Genomic DNA, 27,233 nt, shown 5'->3' with positions numbered 1-27,233 from the left:
ATAGATAATAGAGAGGCATTCTCTGTTTCCTCATCTTCTGGTCAGATTGGAGCCTTTAAAGAGTGTCTTTCAATCTGGAGGACCGGTCCTGTCCTGCATTACACAGGCATCCCATTATTTTGAATGTGCACTACTGTGTAATATGTAATACATAATACGTAAAACACTGCCAGGTTCCCCTAGAATTCACAGCTAATTATCAGGGTATGTTCACACTGAGTAAAATAGGCGTAATTTGGTTGTGGAACTCTCCATCACAGAATTACGCCTGCCTCAGGGTGTCATATCATCTTAATGGGAGAGCACATGCTCCTCCGCAGCCACCGCTATTCGATCAAAGAAGTTACATGTGACTTCTTTGAGTGGAGAGTGGCAGTAGCGGAGCAGCGCGCGCCCTTTTATTCACTCACAGCGGGATACTGAGCATGGCAGGATTGTGCGGCGGAGAGCTCCGACGCGGAATTCCGACATATTTGCTCCGTGTCAACATACCCTTAAAGAGTTTAGCAGGGGGTGTTTTGTGATCAGTGTATTTTCAATGAACACATATAACAAATAGGGATTGTCCAAAGCAGGGAACACCTGTAATTTAGAATTATGATGATTTCTGCTTGGAGATTGTCAATGATTAATGATCTGTGATTTTGTATTACCTCTCGCTACTTGCTGCAAGATTACAAAAGCTGGTGTAGGTTTGCTCTTTTTTGCACCAAATTTAAATTTAATTTATTTCAAGTTTTAATCAATACAATCCCCTTCAGTCACCAACTTTAGAGTATGCAATGCAAATCTTATCAGATCTCCTGCATTGTGTCTAATATACAATATTTTAAGTCAAGCTAAGTATGTTAACTTTGTTTAAGCCATTACTGCTATAAAGCAGTGGATGATATTACTCATTTATGACCATAGAACCATTTATATGGAGCATGCACTCCCATTGGAGCCTCATTGGTTTTTTCTAATGAGATCAATAGGGTGTGCTCCATCTGGTTGGCTAAGTAAATAGTACGGCACTAGTAACTAAATGTATCCTGTTCAGTAATTGAGATAATGCCCTTATATCAAAGCCTGATAAGGTAATCAATAAGGTATATATTGATATACCCCCAACTTTCAATGATAATAGCTCAGATAAATCCACCACTGAAATCTTGGAGGGGTGCAAAATTAGAATTTTCCTTTTTGCAGTAATATTTTTACATAAACAGCTGAATTATAATAACTCTCTCTTCCCATCAGAGTGTATAAAACAAAGTTTCCTCTTCCAAGATTATCATCTTATCTCCATTAACTCCAGCATCTCCCATTTTCCAGTTCAGATGAAGCATAAACAAACAGATCAAATAGAACATGTAAACTGAGCGCTGAATGCTTTACAGCATGCATCACTGGACGTCTTAATAAGTTACGCCATACACTGCAATGGAAATACTGCCTAATACCGATCGACAGAAAATTGTATAAAATAAAGAGTACAGAATCAAGGGGTTAAAATTGCCCGCTTTCTGTTCGAATCCACCTATTTAATGGACACGATTCGGATCCGAACTTCTCATTGCAGGGCTGAGGGTCCTTGGCAAATACGTTCTCTGTGCCATTCATTCAGCCCCAATATCAAAAACACAGATGCCACAGGACAGTAACAGCATGAGGAATATGCCAACATTCCTCAGCTACCTCCCTCCAATAGACACAGAGGAGATTTTGTTCAGCTTCTTTCCATTATGTTACCCATGTGCTTAAGCTCCACTGCTTGCCATAGGGACAAATAGTACCACAGTGTGTTAATTCTGCAAAGATAAGGACTCTCTGTGTTGTTTAGAAAGATGGCTTGACAACAGAGTGCATCCCCCAAGGCCACTTCATGCACAATGAAGGTCTGTATTAGATAGTAGTGGTAGAACAAAATAACAGTCATTCCTTGGCAGAGTTCACTGTTAACTACTTCTAAGAAGAGGCAAAGCTTCCTTTTCCCTTCATGTTACATATATATATATATATATATATATATATATATATATATATATATATATATATATTATCTTGTCCTGTCTTGTATTATACAGTAACACAGGTATTGTATCCAAACACTCCAAAGTTACCATACAAAATATGTCCACTATTATCCCACATTCCCTCATATAAAAGGACATTTTATAGACATAGCCAATAACAAAGAAAGTATAGATATATACATAACATGGTATAGAGTATACTGGCATAGGCTATGCACAATCTGACCATGCATTCCAAATAGCTGTCAGCAGACCGCTGTATCTCCATACACATACGGGAACCTCCCCATACACATACGTGAACCACCTCATACACATACGGGAACCTCCCCATACACATACGGGAACCTCCTCATACACATACGGGAACCTCCCCATACACATACGAGAACCTCCCCATACACATATGGGAACCACCTCATACACATACGGGAACCTCCCCATACACATACTGGAACCTCCCCATACACGTACTGGAACCTCCCCATACACATACGGGAACCTCCCCATACACATACTGGAACCTCCCCATACACATACGGGAACCACCTCATACACATACGGAAACCTCCCTATACACATACTGGAACCTCCCCATACACATACAGGAACCTGTATGTATAACAAAGAAAGAATAGATATATACATAACATGGTATAGAATATACTGGCATAGGCTATGCACAATCTGACCATGCATTCCAAATAGCTGTCAGCAGACCGCTGTATCTCCTGAACCTCCTCATACACATACGGGAACCTCCTCATACACATACGGGAACCTCCCCATACACATACGGGAACCTCCCCATACACATACGGGAACCTCCCCATACACATACGTGAACCACCCCATACACATACGGGAACCTCCTCATACACATACTGGAACCTCCCCATACACATAAGGGAACCACCCCATACACATACGGGAACCACCTCATACACATACGGGAACCTCCCTATACACATACGGGAACCTCCCCATACACATACAGGAACCTCCCCATACACATACGGGAACCACCTCATACACATACGGGAACCACCTCATACACATACGGGAACCTCCTCATACACATACGGAACCTCCCCATACACATACTGGAACCTCCCCATACACATACGGGAACCACCTCATACACATACGGGAACCACCTCATACACATACGGGAACCTCCTCATACACATACGGAACCTCCCCATACACATATGGGAACCACCTCATACACATACGGGAACCACCTCATACACATACGGGAACCTCCTCATACACATACGGGAACCTCCCCATACACATATGGGAACCACCTCATACACATACGGGAACCTCCTCATACACATACGGGAACCTCCCCATACACGTACTGGAACCTCCCCATACACATACTGGAACCTCCTCATACACATACGGGAACCTCCCCATACACATACTTGAACCTCCCCATACACATACGGGAACCTCCCCATACACATACGGGAACCTCCCCATACACATACGGGAACCTCCCCATATACATACTGGAACCTTCCCATACACATACGGGAACCTCCTTATACACATACGGGAACCTTCTTATACACATACGGGAACCTCCCCATATACATACGGGAACCACCTCATACACATACGGGAACCTCCCCATCCACATACTGGAACCTCCCCATACACATACGGGAACCACCTCATACACATACAGGAACCTCCTAATTACACATACGGGAACCTCCTGGGCATGATAAAGCCCTATATGCCTTGCCCAATATCTCTAACTGGGGAAAAGTCTAGAGGTCACATAGATATTAGAATAGGTAAAGATAGATAGATAGATAAATAGATAGATAGATGTGGACAGTAGGACAGTATGTGTAATAGGGCTATGAATTCGGGGGAGATTTAACAAACATGGTGATATATATATATATATATATATATATATATATATATTGCTTTTTATTTTTTATTTATTTACCTTTAAGTGTTATATATAATAAGTCAAGTCAGATTTTTTAGGTGCTGATGGCTGACGTGTCTCTGTGTTATGCAACAAGTCAAGGGTGAGCCCCCAGCTTTTTATACAACATAAGATAAACTGAGTCTACCATTGCAGGTGGTCTCGGGAGACCATGCATCTCAGCAAATAGCTGACCTGGTCGACTTCTTTGCAATGTTTGAAAAGTAACTTGCATCTACGTTTCTACAACTCCTTTGTTTGCTACTTTCTTCTTGCACATAAATAAAGAGGTGGATACTAGTATTACAGAGGATATCTACTGCACAAAGGAGCATCCACATGTAAGAGTCAAATAGCACTACCTTGTTTCCACCAGAATAATGGAATGCCCTTTGGGTCACCCAAGCCTTTAGGCCCAACTACATCTGCAGTTACACCCATGGTCATTACCTGCCAGATGTATTGCTTTGTTATATTTATTACATATGCTATGCTGTACGCAGCAGTTTTTCTCACTGCCGCATAGAAAGTGTTAAGTTCTTTCCAAGTAAAAAGAGTTGAAGTAAAAAGTGGCTTTTGCGGCCACAATTATCCAACTCAAAGGGGTTTTCAATTTCATCTGTGTCGTTTTCATTTTCGGCAGCTGCGTTCAGTATTTAATCACATATTATCTGCGCTAAGCCCTTTTCTAACATTTGTTAATTGGCTGTTTTCTTTGACAAATTATGAGCTTTTACTTTGATGAGGTTCACATGCAATCTTAGAGGGATGGAGTATGTTAAGTTTGCAGTCCCTGTTGGCTCCTCAAACCACTACAAACCTCTGCACGTCACTGGACTGCTGAGTAACGGCAGGATCTGGGCTGGCCTGTTATTTCTTTTTTTTTTTTTTTTTGCTACAGATTTTTTCCCCCCACAGGATATTTTGAGCTCTCTGTACTAAATCCGTTACAGAGCTTGCCCTTTTTAGCAGAAGACCGCTCTAAAATTAACAAGTCTTGTGTGAAATTACCAGCACACAGCAAAGAATAGATTACAGTTAGCATCTGTTTTACAGCAAGCCTTGGCCTGCGCAGTCATAGAGACAAATGAATCGATGCTTTTATGCGCTGGATGTACAGCAAAGCCTATAGAAAACATATAGAAAATGCATCTACAATAAAGTCAATGCAGCTTACTGTAGTGCCAGTAGTAATTCATATATAAAAGCTGAAGCTCTTTCAGTCGTAGAGCATGTATAATACTATTAATAAAAATATATAGTTGTACCACGCTCAATGCAAGCATTTGCATGTACACTCTGCAATGTTCATAGAATAAATATAGGAAAAATGTATGAATGGCTAATATAAAAAAAGTTGTACAAAATTTTTACATGTTTTGTGCCACTTAAAGGGATATTCCTATCTTAACTAACCTAGTTAACGTGTAAGGCTTATCACGTTAAATGTTTTTGGACATACATTCATTTTGCAAACTTACCTCCTGATGTGCTGCTCTCGCCTTCTTATTGTTGCAGATCATTGTCTAGGTTACCGACCACCACTCTTCTTTAAAAGCAGTGGTCTGGTTGGTGTATATATACTGTAGATATATTGTATCTGTATAGAGATATAGGGGGGAGATTTATTAAACTAGTGTAAAGTGAAACTGGCTTAGTTTCCCCTAGCAACCAATCAGATTCCACCTTTCATTTTTCAAAGAGTCTGTGAGGAATAAGAAGTGGAATCTGGTTGGTTGCCGGGGGAAACTGAGCCAATTCTACTTAACACCAGTTTGATAAATCTCCTCCATAGTGTATATATACTGTCTAATATATATAAATATGTATACTATAGCTCTATATATACCAACCAGGCCACGGCTTTTAAAGCTCAGTGGTGGTCGGTAACCAAGACAAAAAGCTGTCCACAATGGGAGGGAAAGAGCAGCATATCAGGAGAAGGAGGTACATTTGCTAAATGAATGTAATTGCAAAAATATATAACTTGACAAGTCCTAAAAGTATAACTATATTAGTTCAGACGGAAATACCCCTTTAAGCCACTTTTCATAATGGTGAATTTAGCAGGAGGGTGCAGTCCATAATAAAGGTATGGCATCCTTTATGCCAGAAGTTAAAAGTTGACTACCAATAGCCAAATATGCCCCAAATCTATTATGAGGGGTAACATACACCACCTTTGGTACATCTTAGGATCTCCATATGAAATGACAGCTGTAATAAATCTGACCCATAAAGTTAATATAGCATATAGCATTGTTGTCTGGAGTCCTGGGTTTGAATCTGACCATCGACAATGTGCAATATGTTGGTATTACATAAGGTAATAAAGTAAAGAATAATGTCCCTCATTCTGTACATTGTCCAATAATACCGCCTAAGAAGCCAATATATTATGTGGTGTATTGTTGACATAACTGTAGCCATGCAACACACGGAAAAGAAAAAACTCATCAGCTCACCAGTAAATGAATACAAACACAGTCCAAGTAAGGCCCCGTTCCCACTGAGCAAAGGTAGCGGAATTCCGCGACGGAATTGTCCGCCGTGGAATGCTATTAGCCTCCCGCTCATAATGGGAGTCTATGGGAGGCGCGCGCTCCTGCTATGTACGCGCTGAAGAATGAACATGTTCATTCTTCAGCGCGGACAGGGCAGGAGCGCGTGCCTCCCATAGACTCCCATTATGAGCGGGAGGCTAACGGCATTCCGCGGCGGACAATTCCGTCGCGGAATTCCGCTACCTTTGCTCAGTGGGAACAGGGCCTAATGAAGCATGGCAGGATGGACAGACGGGCCGACTCCCGTTTGACGATGCAAGAGTAAAAACAAGAGAATATTCAGACTCCAGATAATGTAGATAATATCAAAAAATTATTGAAAACATGTTTAAAATGACGCGTCTCGGAGCCAAGCTCTTTAATTATGGCTAATGTACAAAGTGTGAATAACATGCTTATATGGAAGATACCCAGGTGCATCAATCAGAGTGCGTCCAACCTGGGAGGAGACAAGAATAATCCACACCATGGTCAGCTGTGGCAAAGCAAAACTTGGACAGGGTATGGACATGCACATTAATAATAATAATAAAAAAAAAATACTAATAAATGGATGCCAAATCATTCTAAATCATTTATGAAAATCTAGTATTCAAATGAAGGATCCAATGCGCCTCCCTCAGCTATAGCTGGTAAATCCAGTCTCCACCTCTCCTGAGCTTCTCAACCATTTTGGTGCCGCAGACTTTTAAGGCGGACATATTGCCTTGGTCACAGTCAACAAGATATCTGGACAAACCGAAGAGTGTTTTGTGAAAAACAGAAAACTCTTGGAGACTCATTGGATCCTCTATTTGGATACTAGATTTCGGCAAGGACTTAACCTTAAGAATGATTTGGCATTTTTTACTGTTAGGCTGGGTTCACACTACGTATATTTCAGTCTATATTGTGGTCCTCATATTGCAACCAAAACCAGGAGTGAATTAAAAACACAGAAAGGCTCTGTCCACACAATGTTGAAATTGAGTGGATTGCCCCCATTTAATGGCAAATATTTGCTGTCATTTTAGAACAACGGCTGTTATATTGAAATAATGGCAGTTATTTACCGTTATATGGCGGCCATCCACTCAATTTCAACATTGTGTGGACAGAGCCTTTCTGTGTTTTTAATTCACTCCTGGTTTTGGTTGCAATATGAGGACCACCATACTGACTGAAATATACGTAGTGTGAACCCAGCCTTAGTGTGCATGTCCATGCTCTGTCCATGTTTTGCTTTGCCACACCTGTCCATGGTGTGGATTAATCTTGTCTCCTCCCAGGTTGGACATATTCTGATTGATGCACCTGTGTCACTTCTATATAAGCATGTTATTCCCACAGTTGTATATTAGCCATGACTAAGAAATTTGGCTCTGAAACGCATCAACTTTTTTTGCCTTTGAACATCAATATTTTTTTTATGCTATGTATTTTTTAACATTTTCAATAATTTTTTAATCTTATCTACATTTTTCTGGAGCCGAAGGATTCTCTTCTTTTTCCTCCTGCATAACTGTAGCCATACTAACCATACCCTTAATACCCATAGTGCCTATAGAATGCTAGCCAAAAGTTTAAAAACGTACCGACTCCTCACTACCACACTGCTCATCTCGTTCACAATCCGCTGCATTCTCAGAAGGTTTTGTCTGTTTTCTGCCCTTGGTTTGCTTTGGGGTCAGCCAAGTTTATGATAAAAGTGTGTCTCAGAGGGAGCAATGAGGCGATGTGCAAAAAACTTTGCCAGTCAAAGCCAGCTCTGCATTGTTCATAGCGTCTGATCTACTTTTGAATTGTCCCTCAAATAGATTCTTTGTGACATTGACAATGATAGTCTATGTCTGTAATGTTACAGGGCTGAGCTATAGGTAGGGTAGGTGCAGCAGACTTAGCGTTAGTTTATTGAGTTTAAATAGAGACTGATCTGGCACCGCATATTGAAGAGTCCGGAACATATCACAATACCCTATTCACACTGCATTTAATTGCAGATTTTTAAACTGTACAATAAAATTCCCATATACATAAACACTGATACATTCTAAATATAACATGTATTTTTTTCATTAGTATTTTTGGTGCTATTTGTTATTTAGTGTAATTTTATGCAACTTTTCTTTTTATGCAGTTTTTTTTTTAAAAGAGCATTCCCTCTGTAATATCTGGCAGCAACATTTCTGACCAATAAAAACGCACACAAAAGCATGGTCAGCATAGTTTTTAAAGTACAGGCGTTTTGGATGTTGTTTTTCAGGCGTTTTTTTTCCAGCTCCTATTGCTTTCGATGTGATCTGACAAGCTGCTGCTCTAAAAAGTAACATGTTGCATATTTTTGGAGTGGGAGACAATGCAAAGCCTTAACTTTACCTTCATCTAAAAAATTTTGCAAAGACCTCTTATAAGTAAAGGCCCTATTACACCAAATGATTATCGACCTTACTTGGCAGATTGCTGGCCGTTCAGGCCGATAAACCTTTACTTTAATAGTACATGTTGAAAGACCACAATCAAGTGACATGCACGCAGTCTGCTGATTGTGGTCTTTCAACGTGTTGAAAGATCCCAATTTGTGTAGCCACGTTCTGCACACCACTCCGTGTCATAATGGTGGCAGCAGACCATTGACTACAAACAATCTAATAATCGTTCAAGCGGCCCCTCCAGCTGCTCAATACTCAATGCCTGTGTTGTAATAGCACCGACAATAAGCAAGAATGACAGGGAGCATGCGCTGATGTGACAGGTCATTGCTCACTTCCCCTTTCCTTTATGATGTAATACATGGACACCACCTATTATTAGCAGCACTAAGATCTAGCTTTTAGAGGTGGTCCTGAATGGTCCCTCCTTATAATGCCCATACTGTATGAAGTAGTAGACAGTCCCTTTAAGGATTCTAGCACTGTAACATTTTGTAAGAAAAAGAAAAAAAAACTAATAAATAGCCTGGTTAGTGTAATCGTTCTGTATCCATAGTTTTAGTCCGAGTGACTTTCAGTGTCACATTTTACTGCTGCTTCCGAGAAAGGAAACAGACTTATGCCTTCTCCTAGCCAAAGAAGCTGTTCTACTTTATCCCCAAGAGAGGGTTCCTAATTCAACAATTTCTCTAATGCAGCGTACAATAATCTCTAAATCCTTAGGCTACCTGCATTAATGATGAGGAGGCACGTGAACACTGTGCCACAGCTCAACGCTCAACATATGTTAATAAATTAGAGCATAAATGAAGGTTAAAAAGCTCACCTTTAAAGCTGATCTCAGACATCATTGCTTCTTCTCATACAGATGTTACTTTATAGGCATTTATTTATGGGAATGCAGATCACAAGATGGAGATTATACTTTAAACTGAAATGTTTAATTCTTTGGAAAATAACTCTAACACAGTAAAGTGGTATAAATAAGTATATAGTACATTGTATACATGTATATTACAAATCTAATTTTTTAAAAGGGAGAAACTAAAATAAAGAAAATAAAGAGAAAAAAATAAAAGGAGTATTATTTAAAGGAGAAGCTCCCCAAGCTTTGAAATCTGCAGGCAGGCAGGAGTGGGTGTGAAAATAACTAGCAAGTTAACTCACCCTTCCCCCGTGCCTCATATTGCTGCCGCTAGGTCCCGTTCACCGCAGCTCTGCTAGCTGCAACATCACAACCCTGGCTTGATAATTGCCCGCTCAGCCAGTCAGTGACGAGGGTGGGACACTGCCCTCGTCACTGACTGGCTGAGCAGGCAATCGGTCAACCGCGCCTTGATGTTTCTGGTGCAGAAGCCGGGTACATGACGTACCTGGTTTCCTGCAGAAGATTATGTCCAGCAATGGCTAACGGGACCCCAGCGGCGGCTCTACAAGGCACGGGGGATGGGGGAGTTAACTTCTTAGTTATTTTCACACCCACCCCTGCCGGCCTAAAGATTTCAAACCTCATGGAACTTCTCCTTTAACTCACCAATTCCCTGCTGATACCATTCTGTCACTTAGTGATTTCCACTTACGGTGTGTTGAGATGGTACCAAGAAATAGAGGTAAGCAGGGATCCTAGCAGCACCAGAACAGCAAGGACAGGAGATTGGTCTGCTCCCTTAAATAAATATTTATCCCACCTGACAAACCCTTTAAGGGCTTATGCATGTAATATTATAGAAGCTGGACAGAGCAATAATTCATTTGTATTATGGAACTATAAAATCTCCATATATCATCACTTACAGAATCCATAGGGAGCTACTGTACCTCAGTATTAGTTTTAAAAAATATTTTTTCAAGGAAATCTTACTAGAGTGAGTATAAATTAGTGACAGAGATGCAGAACCCAATGAACTGCATTATTCTATGCAGACATATCCTGATATGCTGGAGGATAGGTGCCATGCTGTTTCCTCCACCTACCGGCATCTGACCGACAGATATCTGGCAAAAAAGAAAGTTCTCATGAATATTGAGGACTAAGGAGCATGTGAGCAATCTGGACTAGTGTCTTCCCTGTTCACAAGGATATCTTCAGGATGGCTTCTCAAAACTATTTAAGTAACAATTCTGTTCAGCATCTCTATCCTAGAATATGGTGCTTGGTCAGATAGGGCAGAAAAAACCTAATGACAGAGTCTCTTTAAGACTTCATATGAACCTAACAGAAAAGAATGCAATATTTTACATAAATTCCATATGTTTCAGTGAAGAATATCTTCATAATACAGCAGGGTACAGAGGCACCATACAGTGGCATGTGGAATGTCTGCAGCATGGTAGTTTAAACCTGCAGGGATGCTATAAGCCTCCATACAGAATCCTACATTCTAGGATTTATCCCTGTAGTGTAATTATTGTTGAATTTTTTTATTATTTGATTTATAAGAAAGTAAATGGTTTTCACATCCAGCCACACTTCAGATTTGGGAACTTGTATTTAATTGGCTTTGTTTAGAAATTTTCCACAGTGGAAGAAAATTTGCAAGAAATGGCTAATCTGCGTAGTGTAGTCAGGACCCTATTCTAGGTGCCGTAATTGGGGCCGGATGGGATCATTTAATAATTGCTGTCAGAAGATCAAATTTAATTCTTGTTTTAAAGACACCACTGTGGGATAGAAGTGTGCAAATTGTCATCAGAGGGTTTGATTGAACACAGCTTTAATTAGGTTGATTAGGATGCAAAAGTAGTTGGGGGGGGGGAAAAGGAGTACAAGTGACAAATTGGCTTAGCAAGTCTTACTTGACAGCAGTATCCTACATCTTTATCTGAGTTATGTTTAGATAGCTGTCTCGATTCATTGATCACATCAGACAACACATTAAAATATCAAAAACTTAAAGGATACTCGGCAAATGGCGACAACCGAAACTTTTTCTTGAATATTCTTCTTGGCTAATGATGCATTATTTATTGGAAATAATTAGGGATATAATAAAATTCCTTGGATTTCGTAACCTGCGTAAAACCCAATCTCCTCTTTTCATGGTAACATAACCTTTTATTGACTTCAATATTTTTTTCCTAATTTACTGCAAAATGTAACCCTTAACTTTTTCATTGCAAGGCTAAAATACGGCATATGCACAATTTGCCGCTATATTGTCTTCTATGTGTTGGGCGCATTATGAGGAGCTTATTTTATTGTCACATAAATTGAGCAATCTGTCCATTTAAATGCTAAATAAATGACAATGTGCCACAGTTTGATCTGAACAGAGTAGCGCAATGTGCTATTTTATGACATGAAGTAATGCTATCTCTATTGTAGAGATGTATGCCAGGCTGGGTCAAGTTATCCTTGTACATTCAGATGTTGGGGGTTGTTATTGAAGACCTTACTCTTCACTGTCAGTTTCCAGTGCAAGTCAGTAATCATCATCAGCCTCATGCTGGTTGCTTACTCAGGCAGGAGCTCTGTAGTCATCTCTTGTGATCCGAACAAGGCTCTCTTTCCCATTTAACTTGATGTTATAGATATGATTACAGAGGGATAGACAGTCACGCTGGGGATAATTGATGCTCAGCATGGTAATTACAAGTGCTAGCTAGCACTGAAGGAGTTGCCTTAGGCAGGAAAGAACTGCCCCCCCCCCCCACCCCCCACTTCATGGGCCTCATATCAGAGCACTAGTAATTCTTTTTTTTTTTTCTTTATTGGGCTTTAATATTATTTCTTTGTTATATATATATCTATATTTTTTTCTATTTTTATGACTCCCCATTTGGGTTTTGTTTTGTGTTAGCTCTCAAAAACCTTAATATGGAATGAACTACACAGATGGCAATCACTATGTAATGGCCAGATTATACTTTTCATTCCGTATTACTAAGTAATATCAAGAAAATAAATATTTCAGTTGAATCATAATTTCAGTTTTTACTCTCCCCCCCCCCTCCCATTTAATCAGGGCAAAGTAAACTAAATTTATTATATCTTCATAACCATAATATTTACCAAACTAGTATTACTGTACCAGTTTTAGAAAATTCCTATATTATAACCGTTTTTATGAAAGAAAAAAAACACATTTGTGCGTTTTGACGGTCCCATCTAATTTCAAAGTTGTATTGTCTACAAATGATTTTAAAGGAGTTGTTTGAGGATAGAAAAAAAGAAATGTGGCTGGGGCACAAAAAAAGTGATACTCACCTCCCCCTAGTCCCCTGCAGCTGCTGTTTGGAAGGTTCCCAGACCTACCTCATCATTGCTTCTTCCCTATTTCTGGGACACATGGTCCCCATAGGAACTGCCCTTCTCAGACAATCACTTAATGATAATTTTCAGTAAAAGAAAGAAAGAAAGCATTTATGTGATATGATTATGAAGTTCTCCCGATAGGGGGAAAGGATGATCTTTGTCTGGTTGTTTATTCCTTCTGCAGTCCCTAATAGACAGGTAATATTAGTCAACAAACAAAATGCAGATTGGAAAAAAAATCTGTACACAAAAACGAAAACATAATTAAAAATTCTGTCCTAAATTCCAGAAACAATATTTGCAGTACAGAATATTGCTCTCCAAACCAAGTGGTGACTGCCATACACACCTTGTGATTTAGTATTTGAAAAAGTGAAGGTATTTCCTTAAGAACTGCACTAGACATCATTCCATGTTAAAATTTACCAGGATTAAATATTTGCATAGAAACCAAAATTAGACAATTTCACCAATGTAGGTGTGTTTCCCATTACTTAGCCCTGAGCAAATATAGTTTATGACTCTGGCTGTTCCTAGCAGCAGGTCTGCATGTTTAGAAGAGCAAAATGCAAATTATGGACTAGTTTTTTTTATAAAGTTGATATTCATCCCTTCGGAAAGCTACACATGAGCTAAAGGACTTAATTCCATGTAGTAGCTTGCTTGACTACTTTGTCTAAAAGTATCCCGAGACCTAGACACAAGGTCTCTTGAGACAGAACCTAATCGGAGCTCTCAGATGAAAACATAGGTTATATAATAAAAGACTAGAGATATAGAGCTATAGCTTTTACATGCTTCAGTAGTTGTCTACACTGTATGACCTATCATTAGCAGTGATAGATATCATTTTGTCACTATAAAAGACCACCTGTCATTGATCTGCCTTAATTATACACATATTCTCTTTCAATTGTTTGGAAAGTAAAATGAAGAAAGGGAAGGGGCGTTAAACCATGTGTTTTTATAGGTAGGTAGTTTTCACACGAGATAAGGTTTATGATTTGCCATTTAAGTGTCCCAACTCCCTACCATTGAGAAAAACATCTTGGTAATAATAGGTTGCCCCAACAATCGATGGACTGTAAAAACAAAGACAATAGATATAAAGAGCCACTATGATGGATATAAAAGGGGAGGGAAGTTAGAGTCCTCCTCATATGTATTATAAACCTTAGTTTTGTGCCACCTGGAGAACTTTTCCACCAATAGTTACAGAAGTACTTCAAAACTTATTTTAAAAAGTGCATATGATTCCCCTAGAATTGGCCCCAGAATGTGTAAATGTATCTAGAGATAGAGAAAGATTTGAGGGACTTGGCTTAAAGTGATACATTATAAAATATCTAATAGGAATCCAAATGTGAGGTGTAAAGTGGTGAATGCATTACTCTAAAAAAACGTCTCCGCCCAAAGCTGTGCACTAGGAATACCAGTGTGTATCAGTTTCCCCTGAAGTGTTCCATTAAAGGGGTTGACAAAATAAAAAACAACCCATACTCCCCTGCCCTGATCCCTACCACTGCTGTCCTGATGAAGTTCAATCTTTTGCCCTCTCTACTTGTTCATGCTTCTAATAAGCCCTGCAGGAACTTGGCCAATAAGTAGCTGAGGCGGATTACTCCTGCGAACAGGGGGCCGTTCTAACAGGGTTGGCTCAGCATTAGAAGCAGGAAGAAGTGGATGGGATAGAGACTATGTGCCATCAGAATAGAAATGTTGTGGAACTGGGGCAGGTGGCCATGGGTATTTATTTATTTATTTATTTTGCACCACCCATGAGTAAGTTCTTCTCTGGGCAACCCATTTAATATTCTGCTCTGAGTTTTTTTATCAATATTTGAGATGGCCAAACCTAGAAATACTCAGTTGGTCTCTTTAGGTGCTAGTTCACATTTTCCTTACTACAATACAAACCATACACTTTCCCAAAGAGAATGAAATGGGCATATTCACATGTGTAAACAGTGAAATGTGCAGATATTGAAAAAAAAAAAATGACTTAGGACCACCGCCACCGGGGTCTGACTCACTACTGTTCTTATAAACTCTCTTAGTATTGGTGCCTAAAGAACCCAGGTAAGAAAAATACCCCTATTTCTCAACCAGCATTTTTTTAGTTTTGTCATAGACATTGTACCATCTCGTAATTGGGGAAAAATAAGACGACCTGATGGCTATAGTGGGAGTTACAGTTTGACAATGGATAATAAGCCATAGGCATACATAAGGACAGTATGGTATAGGGCTTACTCAAATAAGCTGGCAATTTCCAACTGAAGAAACCATATGCAGGTGTTCTGGTTTGTTTTTTTCCTCCTCCATCCTTCTACATATTTGACATACATTTTTATCTCCTTTGTCCTTGGGAAAAAAGTAACAGTGGAAATATTACAGCAAAGTTTTCAGCTGTCGTGGACTCCAGGGAAGATTGATATGTTCTCCAAGCCATCTTTGCATATTGTGCCTGAATCTGTCTCCAGGCAGCGAGAGCTAACCCCTTTTCTGCCAGAGAAATCTCTTCAGTCATTTTCTCTGTAATATATTGCAGTCCCTCTGGCAGCAACATGATTCTGGGAGACAGTGTCAGTAAGCGACAGAGCAGCAGCACCCAAAGAGCAATCTCAAATTAAACAGGCAATTCACAGCACAGTAGACTTTGCATTACAACACATTGGAGACATTGATTGACTAAGGGTAGGCTAGGGAAGCTGTTGTATTTTGCATGAAATCGTGCACAATTTATTAGGTTATACATTGCACGTTCGGTTTTGGCAAACATTAGAAAACATTAGCAAAGTACATAGCAAGTGTTAATGACATGACTTTCTTTCTCATGGTAAATCTAGCATTATGTTGTCATCTCAGCTTGCCATTGACGGTTCATTTTTTGTGGGATTTGGTCTTTTTGTATGTTGTGAGTCACATTATTTTCCATTTTGGCAGTTTCAGCTATATCTTTATTAGTAAGTAGTATAAAGTTTGAAAACATTTGTTATATGTTGAGAACGCAGGTCTAGGTCAATAATGAGGCCTTCTTCAGGTGTAAGCAAGCTGTTGTCCTAGTGGTCTTGTATGTAAGAACTATTTTTTCTTTCTCTTTGTTTGAACTATGATTTCGGTATAACAGATATGTGTTTTCAGGGTCTGAAAAAAAAGTGCACTGTACAAACAGGACTGGGCAACATAAAAAATAAACAGCAAAAAATATAGTTTATAGACAAATATAAACATAAATGAGTCAATAGGGTTCCCTAAAGAGACAGGTTTATGCTGTCCTATCTAGGATAGCTTAAAATAGTGAAAAAGAAGCTTAACAGAATGATGTATCACTTACATTAATCTGTGCAGCTGATTCAGAGATACCCTTCTGAATAACATAGACAATAGGTAGTCCTCTCCATTATGTATGTGAGCCCAATAGTCCTCCTTATTCATGAGAAGCAGAAAACTCCGCCCACTAGCTGCTGATCTATCCATGCTGTGTATAGGAAGCGAACTGTCAATCAGCAGCTGGAGGGCGGGGGGAGGGGTGTGGCAAGAATCCTATTCTCCTGCATATTAGGAGAATGGCTGAACAAAATGATGTAAGTAATACACCGATCTGTTCAGCATTTCTGTCTCTAGTTTTTGCTGCCCTCCTTAAAGGCACCAAAACCTAGTGACAGATCCCCTTCAAAGCCCAGGAAACGTGTGTATATTATTATTTAAGACTACAGAATTTACTATACCTTTTTCTTTTAAACTCTAGTGGACCCACAATACACTGGTATGCCTGTTTTTCAGAAATACATCATGAGTCATAATACAGACAGGAGCTATAGAGAATTTGATCTGACAAGTAACAAAAAAAAAATTTCTAAACTTTTATAAACCACTACAAATAAATACATCCTGAAGCCCCACAGGGAATAAGCACTAGATTTGTCTCTACTGTTACGGATATCTAGATGCTATTACACTACTTACAATGTGCATTATGCATACTGAAAGCTGATAATAACAAATGTACATGTGTTCCAGGGAATGTATTCTCACTCAGCTGTTACTCTGTTATCACACTTTCTTTTTTTAATGTATTGAGAAGCCTTGAATGTTTGCTTTGCAACATGTCCTTATCGGTTAGAATGTAAGCATGTATTACTACTCACCTGGAAGGGGGGGGGGGAATGTATGTGGTTATGCAATAGAGAACGTCGTGCACATGTTCCAGATGTAAACGATTCCGTTTTAGTGGAATGTATTCAGTATATAGAGAGCAGAGACATGACTTGAATCTCCTGGGTTGTGGTATGGTATAAGATATCTATAACAGGGTATACCACTATCTACAATTTGTCATTCATAATACTGGTATCTTCTATGGGGCCCCACTTGCACCTACAAACTAGTCATAGAGAGAGTATTTCTATAGTTCCTATCTGGAAATATATTATACATATTATTATTAATACATACTGTACATTTTATAATGCCCAGACAGCAATGACATCAGGGCTCATAGTTAAGACATCATCGTGTAGCCATCATTATGTCTCATCCTGCCAGTCATATTTCTTTTTTTCTATTTCGAGCTTGTATTTTATTTATACCTCTCCATGATTCTGAGCTTATTTTTACCCACACTAAAGGCTGTTTTTTTTTTGTTTTTTTTTTACGCTCCATCCTTCTCAGGAGGCAGTGTGTTCAGGGTGCTGCTTCAGGGCAAATAGAGACAACTCTGCTCAGAGAAGGAAGTGTCAAGTTTTGGTTCCCATTTTGTACTTCTGGAACAGTTTAGGGAAGGAAGCACCTTTACACCTTTTATTGTTCGTGGTTGCTGACATCACATCCTTCCGTGACCACTTGGTGTGTGTTTCCTGCCATTCTGTTAAGATTCTCCTAAAGCAGAGAAGACAGAGAGACAGTATATAGACATACAGAAAGCACTTATTTTTGGGCAGATGATCAGCTTCTGTCCATCTCCACTTTTTTCTTAACTGAGGCTTAAATCACTCTTCCTTCTGCTCTATGTTCTTGCCGCAACATACGGCGAACAGAAGTCTGTGAAACTCGAGTTCCTCATTTTTCAGTGAGCAGTCTGATTTTTATGTTTGTCTTGCAGAATGTTGCAGATTGTCCTCTCTCTCCAGAATATCCTCTTTTTTTTTTTTTCTTTTTTATATATATAAGAATTTCCGAACACAAAGACCGGCCCGCTGCATCGATGACTTGGATTTGTCTTCATACATAAATATAATGTTTCATGTACAATCTGAAATCTTTTACATTTTTGCCAAAGGCTTGTAAGAAATAAGATAATAAGACGGGCGTATACATAGGCAGGGGAATGGTACAATTCTGTAGCGTAGTGATTATTGAAATGTGGGAAAATTTGCATCTATATTTGCACCCTTAAAACCTTGTCATATCTGCAGTTAGATGCAATAACATACAGTTACGACAAGATATATATATATATATATATATATATATATATATATCTTCCATGAGAAGACACTATACAACATAGGTATTGCCCAAATACAGTAAGCTTATTAGTTGGGCGTCCAAACTAGAGGATCCAGCTGCACCTTAGCCCTGGTGTTTTAAGGGGCCCCAATGCCTTCTAACATACAAGAATCACCAATACTATAAATGATAGATGGGGCCCTGTTACAGATTTTTCATTGGGGCACGGATGCTTCACCTCAATACGTTTTGTGCAAACAGTTGATCATGACAATTACTGTCATTTCTATGGGACAAACCGCTGCCAAAACGCATTTGTTTCCATCAGCTTGCAGTCATCTAAAAAAGAATTACATAGATGTGCCCTGCAGCCTGCATAATAATACTAATAATATAGGGAAATACATAAGGGACTAACAGTTTAGCATGATAGATAATGGAAAGTGCTATATGAAATAGTATTCACTTTATGGTGTAGACATTGGCGTATTAATGAGGTCTGCTGTCTGTGACCTTTTAGACAGGAAGTCTGCTGTACATACATAACCCAATCATTATATACCGTATATCATCATTACATTCACAAATATAAAGTTTCATTTGATTCCAACTCCTTCTTGCAGCATTTTGTATACAGTGAGTATCTATATTATGCAAAGTTCTAATACATCTAAACAGTTTTTCTACTGGATTGTAACATTTTGGAAGTCTTTAGATGCATCATTACATGTTATATATTATGGACCTTACATGATCCATTCACGCTTGATTTTGGGGAGAGAATATATTGGCCAGCATAATGAATGAATGGAGACATATACAACAATACACACATTTCAAAGCTAAGTAAATGAATCGCCTGCCAAAAATAAAAAAAAAGCTACAACATAAACACAAGCACAATATAATAACCACAGTGAGAGAATTATATGAAATGTAACCCTATCTATTGTGTAAACATACAGTAAGCTTTATTATTCAGTTATAAAGGTAGCCTTGCTTAGATTATAGTAATGGATGCAGCCATGCTCACTATTATAATAATATATATAATATTATAATAATAGGTGCATATTCCCTATAAACATGGGGGAAGATTTACCAAACATGGTGTAAAGTGAAACTGGCTCAGTTGCCCCTAGCAACCAATCAGATTCCACCTTTCATTCCTCACAGTCTCTTTGGAAAATGAAAGGTGGAGTCTGATTGGTTGCTAGGGGCAACTGAGTCAGTTTCACTTTACACCATGTTTGATAAATCTCCCCCAATGTGTCTGTAAATCTCCCCCATGGTTTGAAATACTCTCTTTGAAAAGGAATTATGGCACTGTTCATTCTGTTCTTATGGAATAAAAATAGAATACTAGTGCAGTGAAGACTGACACTGTCACGCAGAAAGTGAATGAGAAACAAAGAGGTGATGGCATTATATAGCAGTCTAAAATTATATGACATTCCTGTTTTGGGGAAATGTTAACCCAATTTAGTAGATAAGGAGGATTAAAAGTTATTCCCTATCCAAAGTGACCTCTGGGACCTAACAAAAAATTGTCCCATGAGTAATTTGAGTGGCAGCATGCAGGCTCAGCCATTGAGAAAGTGGCCAATTTTGGGGCAGTAGTTTTTGTTGATGTTCAGAAGTCCCATACAAAATGAACAGGGTAGTGGGTGAGCATGTGCATTGCTGCTCCATTAATTCAGGGGACAATTAACCTTCATTATTGTGGGTCACAGTGGTTGGACTCCTGCTGATTAGCTATGTATTTCCTATTCTATACATAAGGGATAACCCCTTTTAAATGATACAACTACACTAGAAATTAGTGCAACTTGAGCATGTTCTAGTCCAATCATTCTGCATTTGAATACTGGGGTCTGAAGAAGTTTGATGATGCCCTAGGGAGTCTGGGAAAACATGAATACAGCCATAGGCCAGGTTCACACAGTGTACGATGGCAGCCGTTCTGTGACATACATGTGTCACAGAATGGCTGGTGTCAGTGAAGTTCATCCCAGATGAACTTCATTTCTTTTTAATTGGAATGCGGGCGCATTCTGGGTGTGCCTGCATTGCAATTAGCCATAGCAGACAATGTAAAGTGTGGCCAGAGCCACACTTTACATTGTCTGACCTGTCAGTTTTTTATGTGAAATCCCTGTGTGTATACACTCTTTTAGGGTTTCTATAGGAATTAATGCAAAGAATTTTTTTTAATTCATGACGGCCAGTGTTGCAATCTGCAACAACGGCCGATATTAATTGAAAAAATATGTTGCGAGAACTTGGCCATAGGCTGTATCAATGTTTTCCCAGATTTTCTAGGGCTGCTTCCTACTCCTTCAGCCATTCATATACCGAACATGCTGGAGTTGTGCTCATCTCTAAACCTCACACAACAGACAACACAGAAACACAGGTGACTTCTGCTTAAGAAACCCAAGTTATTTAAGATGGGAAGACTTCGGCCAGATTCCAAGATATAATGCAGGGAACTGCAGAAACAAATTTCAAGGAAATTGGATGTCAAGATATATGTGTTATAGTTTATTGACTATGACAAACTACCAGATTTTTCCTTTGCGTGGAGTTGTCTGACTTCTCTTTTTGTCATCAGGAAATGTTGCTTTAACATTATCTGACTTTAAAGGCTTCTTTGCCTTTTTAAGTGTCAGAAATGATTGTAAAACCTTTAGACTGCCGTGTGCTCATGAAAGGCAAGGTAAAATGCTAACAGTTCAATCACTCTCTTGCTGCCTGAACGAAGATTGCAAATGATAGCTCACTTATAGCCTGTTCAAAGGAGTTTAAATCACAATTGATTTACTCCCTGACTGAGCAGCCAATGGTATAATTGCTAATGGCTTCACAAATTAGGTGGGATGGATGGTAGCAAATACGTTTTAAACACAGGAGGTCGATTGGCAACAGAACCAAAATCCTAACAGATTTACTGGCAAGCTTTTGGAAAATGTTTGTGGCAACCCCATCTCAGGCCATTAGCAAATAGTATTATGTGACTACTGAAAGCCGCTTGGCTGGCATCAACTGTACTTTTTATTTCCATGATCCAGATAGGCATTTTAAGAGCAAGGATCTTAAATTGTATAAGCCTGACGTTTTTAGACGAGTTCTGCTATAAGCCGCCTAAAAATTTATTTTAGAGGGGTAATTCACCAAAAATTAAAAAATGTCAAGTCTCCCATACTTATCAGCTGCTGTATGTCCTGCAGGAAGTGGTGTATTCTTTCCAGTCTGACACAGTGCTCTCTGCTGCCACCTCTGTCCATGTCAGGAACAGTCCAGAGCAGTAGCAAATCCCCATAGAAAATCTCTTCTGTTCTTCAGACTGGAAAGAATACCACTTCCTGCAGAACATGATAAGTACTGGAAGACTTGAGTTTTTTTTTTGTTTTTTTTAATAGAACTAAAGTACAAATCTCTGGCACCAGTTTATTTAAAGGGGAAAAATGGGTGAACTACCCCTTTAATACTTTAAACATGACATATTTTGAATTATTTTAATGGGGTTATTCCATAATTAACTTATCACCTAGCTAGAGGATAATATTTAATCAGTGGGGTCCAGACTGCTGGGACCCCTGTTGTCAGGAGCATTGGTGTCTGTTTCCCCCCTCACAAGTGAATGGAACTGTGGTTGAGCATATGCAATGCTATTTCATTTACTATAGAATTGCTCAAAACTGCTGAGCAATGTACTTGGGGGGGGGGGGGGGGGGGGATGTTGATGTTCACACACAGATCAGACACCCAGTAGATAGGTCATCCTGACATAACCTCACTAAAGAAGAACCATCTTTTTATAACAGTGGTCTTCTCACTTTATGGTGGCATTGTTGTGGGCAGAGCATCTTATGTTGTTTTTTTGTTGTTCTTTGGCATTGCAGCTTTTAGCCAAAACTGGAGCCAGCCACATTTTTCTGTAGTTTATGCTTCTGGCATGTAAAAATATGAAAATGTTCATGGTGTAGACAGTGGTTAAAGGGCTTTTAACTTGTCAAATTACTTTTTCTATGTATAAATGAGAAATGCTATCTTGCATTACTTGTTTTAGCACTTGTCAGCACTTTACCCCTTTGCAGAAAGCAGTTTTTCCTTAACTCACCCTAAGGCTATGTTCACACAACATCAAAAATAAAATAAAAAGGCGGCTGATTTTCATATTTAAAATAACGTTTGTTTTTGCCGAGATTTAACTGACTGCAATGCAATGCATTGAAGTCAATGGGAAGACGGACGTCCAATGCACACAGCGTATTGAATAACGGACATTTTTGCCGCGGGCGTCATAATAATGAACATGATCATTATTTTCGGACGTCTTTTGCACACAGCGGACGTTTTTTATTTGTAGTTCACACAAAGTTTTCCTTTTGTTACCATTCTGTCTCCGTTTTTACTATTAAATTCAATGAACTTTTCAATTATGCCGCAGCCAAAGTCCAATTAGTAATCCCAAACTAGAATAATGTACAAACACCCGTCAGTGCACTAAGGGGAGGTCAGGCTGCTAAATAACGTCCGTTATTTTAGACTCAAAATGACGGACGTCATTTTAAAAGGAAATGAAAAACGTTGTGTGAACATAGCCTTATAGTGGGACACTGAATGGCAATAGGGCTAATACCTGTGTGGATCTGCTATATACCTGCAGCACATGGGGGGAGGGGAAGAGAGGTGGAAGTGGGGGCATCTTTATAGGGTCTCTTTTGCCCCATAACGCCATGTACCTGGTGAATCAAGTATCTTGGTGATGGAGTTTTATCATCTCTATCACCTCTGCAGTTGGTTGAGCCGCTAAGAGTTATTTATTAAAAATTGCCAAAGAACAAGTTGAGGAGTTTCTTATGGCGGCCATTTATATTTTACATCTTAAGTTTCAGAGTTTCTTAAGGCTCTTCCGATCAGTTGTTATAGGCACCTGCTCCATCTTTCCAAATCTTGATAAATTGGCCTCGCTCCGTCTAGCCATGTCCTGTGCATTCAGGAGTATTTTGACACCATATTATACAAATAGATACGTAAGGCTTCATAATGTAACCCAGTCTTGTCATTGATCAATGTGAAGAGCTGACATAATGACTGTGAATAGAACAGGAAATCCCCTCTGAGAGCCTGAACATAGACAGATGGATGGACGTTTGTTTGTAATGTGTCACCGAGAGATGTAGCAGGACATTAGTAAGAGAGAGATGTGAATACAGAAGTTTTGCTAACTCATCATTCAGGACATCTCATTCGTAGAGTCATTAACCCAAATCCCTGAAAAAAATGGTGGAATCACCAGACATAGTGGATGCTTCTTAGCAATAGACCAATCACATATATGGTATAAGACAGTGTTTGGTTAATTCCTGAATTTTCTGGCTTCATCACCAAAATATGTCATAATCAGCTCGATCATACTTGGCCAATCTTAATCTGATATAAAATGGGAAAAACGTGGTCCGAGACGATGCTCTATGCTGCAAAGCACTAACTTTTTGTGTTGATGATTCCATAATTTTTTCCTCCACTTGATCTGACAAAGATAGGTCATTAAATGGATAAACAATATTTTTCAAATCAACTGGTGTCAGAAATTTATATACATTTTTAAATTATTTCTATTTATAAATCTCAAGTCTTCCAGTACTTATCAACTGCTATATGCCCTGCGGGAAGTGGTGTATTATTTATTTTCTGACACTGTGCTCCTTGCCTCCACCTCTTCTCCTGTATCCCCCACTGACTGTAGCCTCTGACACTTCCGAGACAGCCTTCTCAGCCAATCAGTGACCGAGATGGGACAGCGCCCCAGTCAGTAATTGGCTAAGGGAGCTGTCACTCTCAAGTTGAGTTTCTCTTAGAAGTAGCTGTGGCTACAGTGAGCGGGAGACACCAGAGAGGACACAGCACAACACCAGGGGGAGCAAGGAGAGGTAAGCATGTTTTCCACCAGGGCAGCATTACATAAAAGATGTCCCTACACTGGATAACCTTTTTCAAGGAGTTATCAAGGATACAAAAATCAGAACTTCTTTCCTCCAGAAACAGTGCCACAACTGTCCTCAGGTAGTGTTTGGTATTACAACTCAGCTCAATTAACTTTAAGGGGTTATTCAGCACTACAAAAACATGGCCACTTTCTTCCAGAGACAGCCCCTCTCTTGTCTCCAGCTTGGGCGGGGTTTTGTAAGTCAGTTCTATTGAAGTGAATGGAGCTTTATTGCAAACCACACCTGACCTGAAGACAAGAGTCGTGTTGTCTCTGGAAGGAAGGGGACATGTTTTTGTAGCACTGGATAACCCCTTTAATTTAACTGAACTGTAATACCAAACTCAAACTGAGTAAAGAGTGGCACTCTTTCTGTTAAAAAAAAAAAAGAAAAGAAAAAACAGCTACTTTTTTTTTTTTTTTAATCCTGGACAACCCCTTTAATTTATGTTCCTGACAACATAAATTAAGCAACACTAAGGAGAAGTTAGTTTACTGCCAAACATTGGTAGATATTTATAAGGCCCATAAGGTACAACCGAAATCCAATATAATTATTGGCAAAACATAAATATTATACTAAATGAAGCATGTTTGTATTTGTGGATTTATGTTACGATTCAGATATAGGTATGCATGTCTCCATGGCATTGAAACGGTTAAAAAGGGTCAATATTAATATAGAGAGAGAGGTGATCAGGGGCTGACATATTACCTATGATAGTTCTTATTTATGTATTTTTTTTTTAGGAATGAAGTACTTTGAAAGAATTTGGGGAATAGTTTTGCTATCAGTACCATGCTATTATTTACTTTTAGTACAAGCTGTTTCAAACATTTTGTTTGAAAGTATAAAATGTAGCCCTGATAAGGCTGGTGGGAGGGACTGAGCATTCTGTTACTGTACTGGGAGAGGATTATATCCTTCCTGGCTGCTCGGTGATTTCTCCTTTCTCACTGGGTTCCACAGTCGTGATCCATAAATCAGCTTTTCATCCTGCTAACCAATCCTGTAAGCCGTCCAGGCTGACCTTCCACCCCTGTGTGAACAGAAGCTTACGCAGGCACAGTGCTCTAAGTGGATAGTGCCACTGGCTTCAGCTGAAAGAAAGCAGGGGAAATAGTTCCATATGCCTTTGCTGGGGATTAGCATATTGGCTTACGGTTACAGAGAAAGCCTATTAAGCTCCTTTGGGTCCTGCATGTGCCTGTGAACTACTCTATAACTTAATGTCTAAGGTAAGAAGTGTGTCAAAACAGGAGAACAAGTGTAATCTCATATGGTCACATTTCATGCTGTTTCTTGTGCTTTGTGGAGTCAGACTGTTTTCTCCAAGTCATTACATGCAGTCCCAAATCTAAAATCAATATTTGTTCTTCTGTGTTGTTGCTTTGTGCTGTTTACTATATAGTGTTAACCTGTATAATGGGTAAATATTGTTATGGTGTTTTTACTCAGTCTCATTGGTTACGCAGGATTTTTTTTTTTTGTTTGTTTTATTTTTTGGTATTACTTATAAATAGCCTAAAGAATACTAGAAAGTTGTTTCCATAGTTTAGGCTGAATTTAGGAAGTAGGCTATTTAAAGATGGCTGTGATGTCTCACTTCAAGAGATGTGCTTGTTTACATGTGCTTAAAGTGTCCTGCACCCAGCAGATCATGGTCTGTAAAGATTCTTTTATTGTGAAGTCTTAATGTTTAAATTACTTTAATGGATATATTGTTGTATTCTACGTATGTTTATTTTTTATACAACCTACGCATGTACTGAATATCTCACCAAACAGTAATGGGACACATAGTTGTGCACAATATACAGTATACACTATACCATAAAAGTGTGTGTGTGTATATATATATATATATATATATATATATTAAAAAAAAATATATATATATATATATATATATATATATGTGTGTGTGTGTGTGTGTGTGTGTGTGTGTGTGTGTGTGTGTAAAATGTAAGAGTACTGTATATGTTGACTATACATACTTTTATGGTATGGTGTATACTATCTATCTACAGTATATATATATATATATATATATATATATATACACTTTACCATAGAAGTATGTATAGTCAACATATACAGTACTCTTACATTTTGTACATATACATGCACAAATATGTTGCCAGTGAGAAGTATTGTTGTATTAAGTGGCAAATAAAAGCAGTGTGCATCTTTCAATACATAGCTTTGGCAATGCTATTTTCATGGCAAGTGCTAAGTCAAAAGAAGGAAAATAGGTGAATCGGATATACGAGCTGTGTGGGTTTTTTTTTTTTATTCAAAGAAGCAGGCAGTGTCTCAGTCCTCATCCCCAGTGTGAAGCAGCTTTTCTACCTCAGCAGCTTTGAATTAGAGCCAAACAATGGATTAAACTGCCAGGACATCGGCTTAGTGTTACATCTTGTATTGGAGAGATCCATCAGTTTGGCTGTAAGGCGCACGGATGGACATCACTATAAACAACAGTGATATGCTCCATGGTCCTGTATCATCCTGCCAAAGAGATCACCTTTAACTCTTTAAGGCACTAGTAAAGCACATTCTTTAGTCAAGTAATCCCATACAGAGA

General features: G+C 38.9%; 1 protein-coding gene across 14 annotated transcripts in view; it reads left to right on the top strand.

The window, feature by feature from the left end:
• Positions 1-27,233, top strand: part of MEF2C (myocyte enhancer factor 2C) — a 209,541-nt gene that overhangs the window by 77,402 nt on the left and 104,906 nt on the right. The window contains exon 1 of one of the 14 annotated variants that reach the window (XM_069962889.1): positions 25,625-25,884. The exons of the other annotated variants lie outside the window; for them this stretch is intronic. The gene's annotated coding sequence lies outside the window, so the exon portion shown is untranslated. Of the gene's footprint in view, positions 1-25,624; positions 25,885-27,233 lie in introns of those variants that run through there. 14 annotated transcript variants of the gene reach the window in all.

Source organism: Dendropsophus ebraccatus, chromosome 3 (assembly GCF_027789765.1).
Source record: "Dendropsophus ebraccatus isolate aDenEbr1 chromosome 3, aDenEbr1.pat, whole genome shotgun sequence".
Lineage (NCBI taxonomy): Eukaryota > Metazoa > Chordata > Amphibia > Anura > Hylidae > Dendropsophus > Dendropsophus ebraccatus.
The sequence above is the reverse complement of the archived record's forward strand: the minus strand, read 5'-3'. Positions and strand labels throughout refer to the sequence as shown.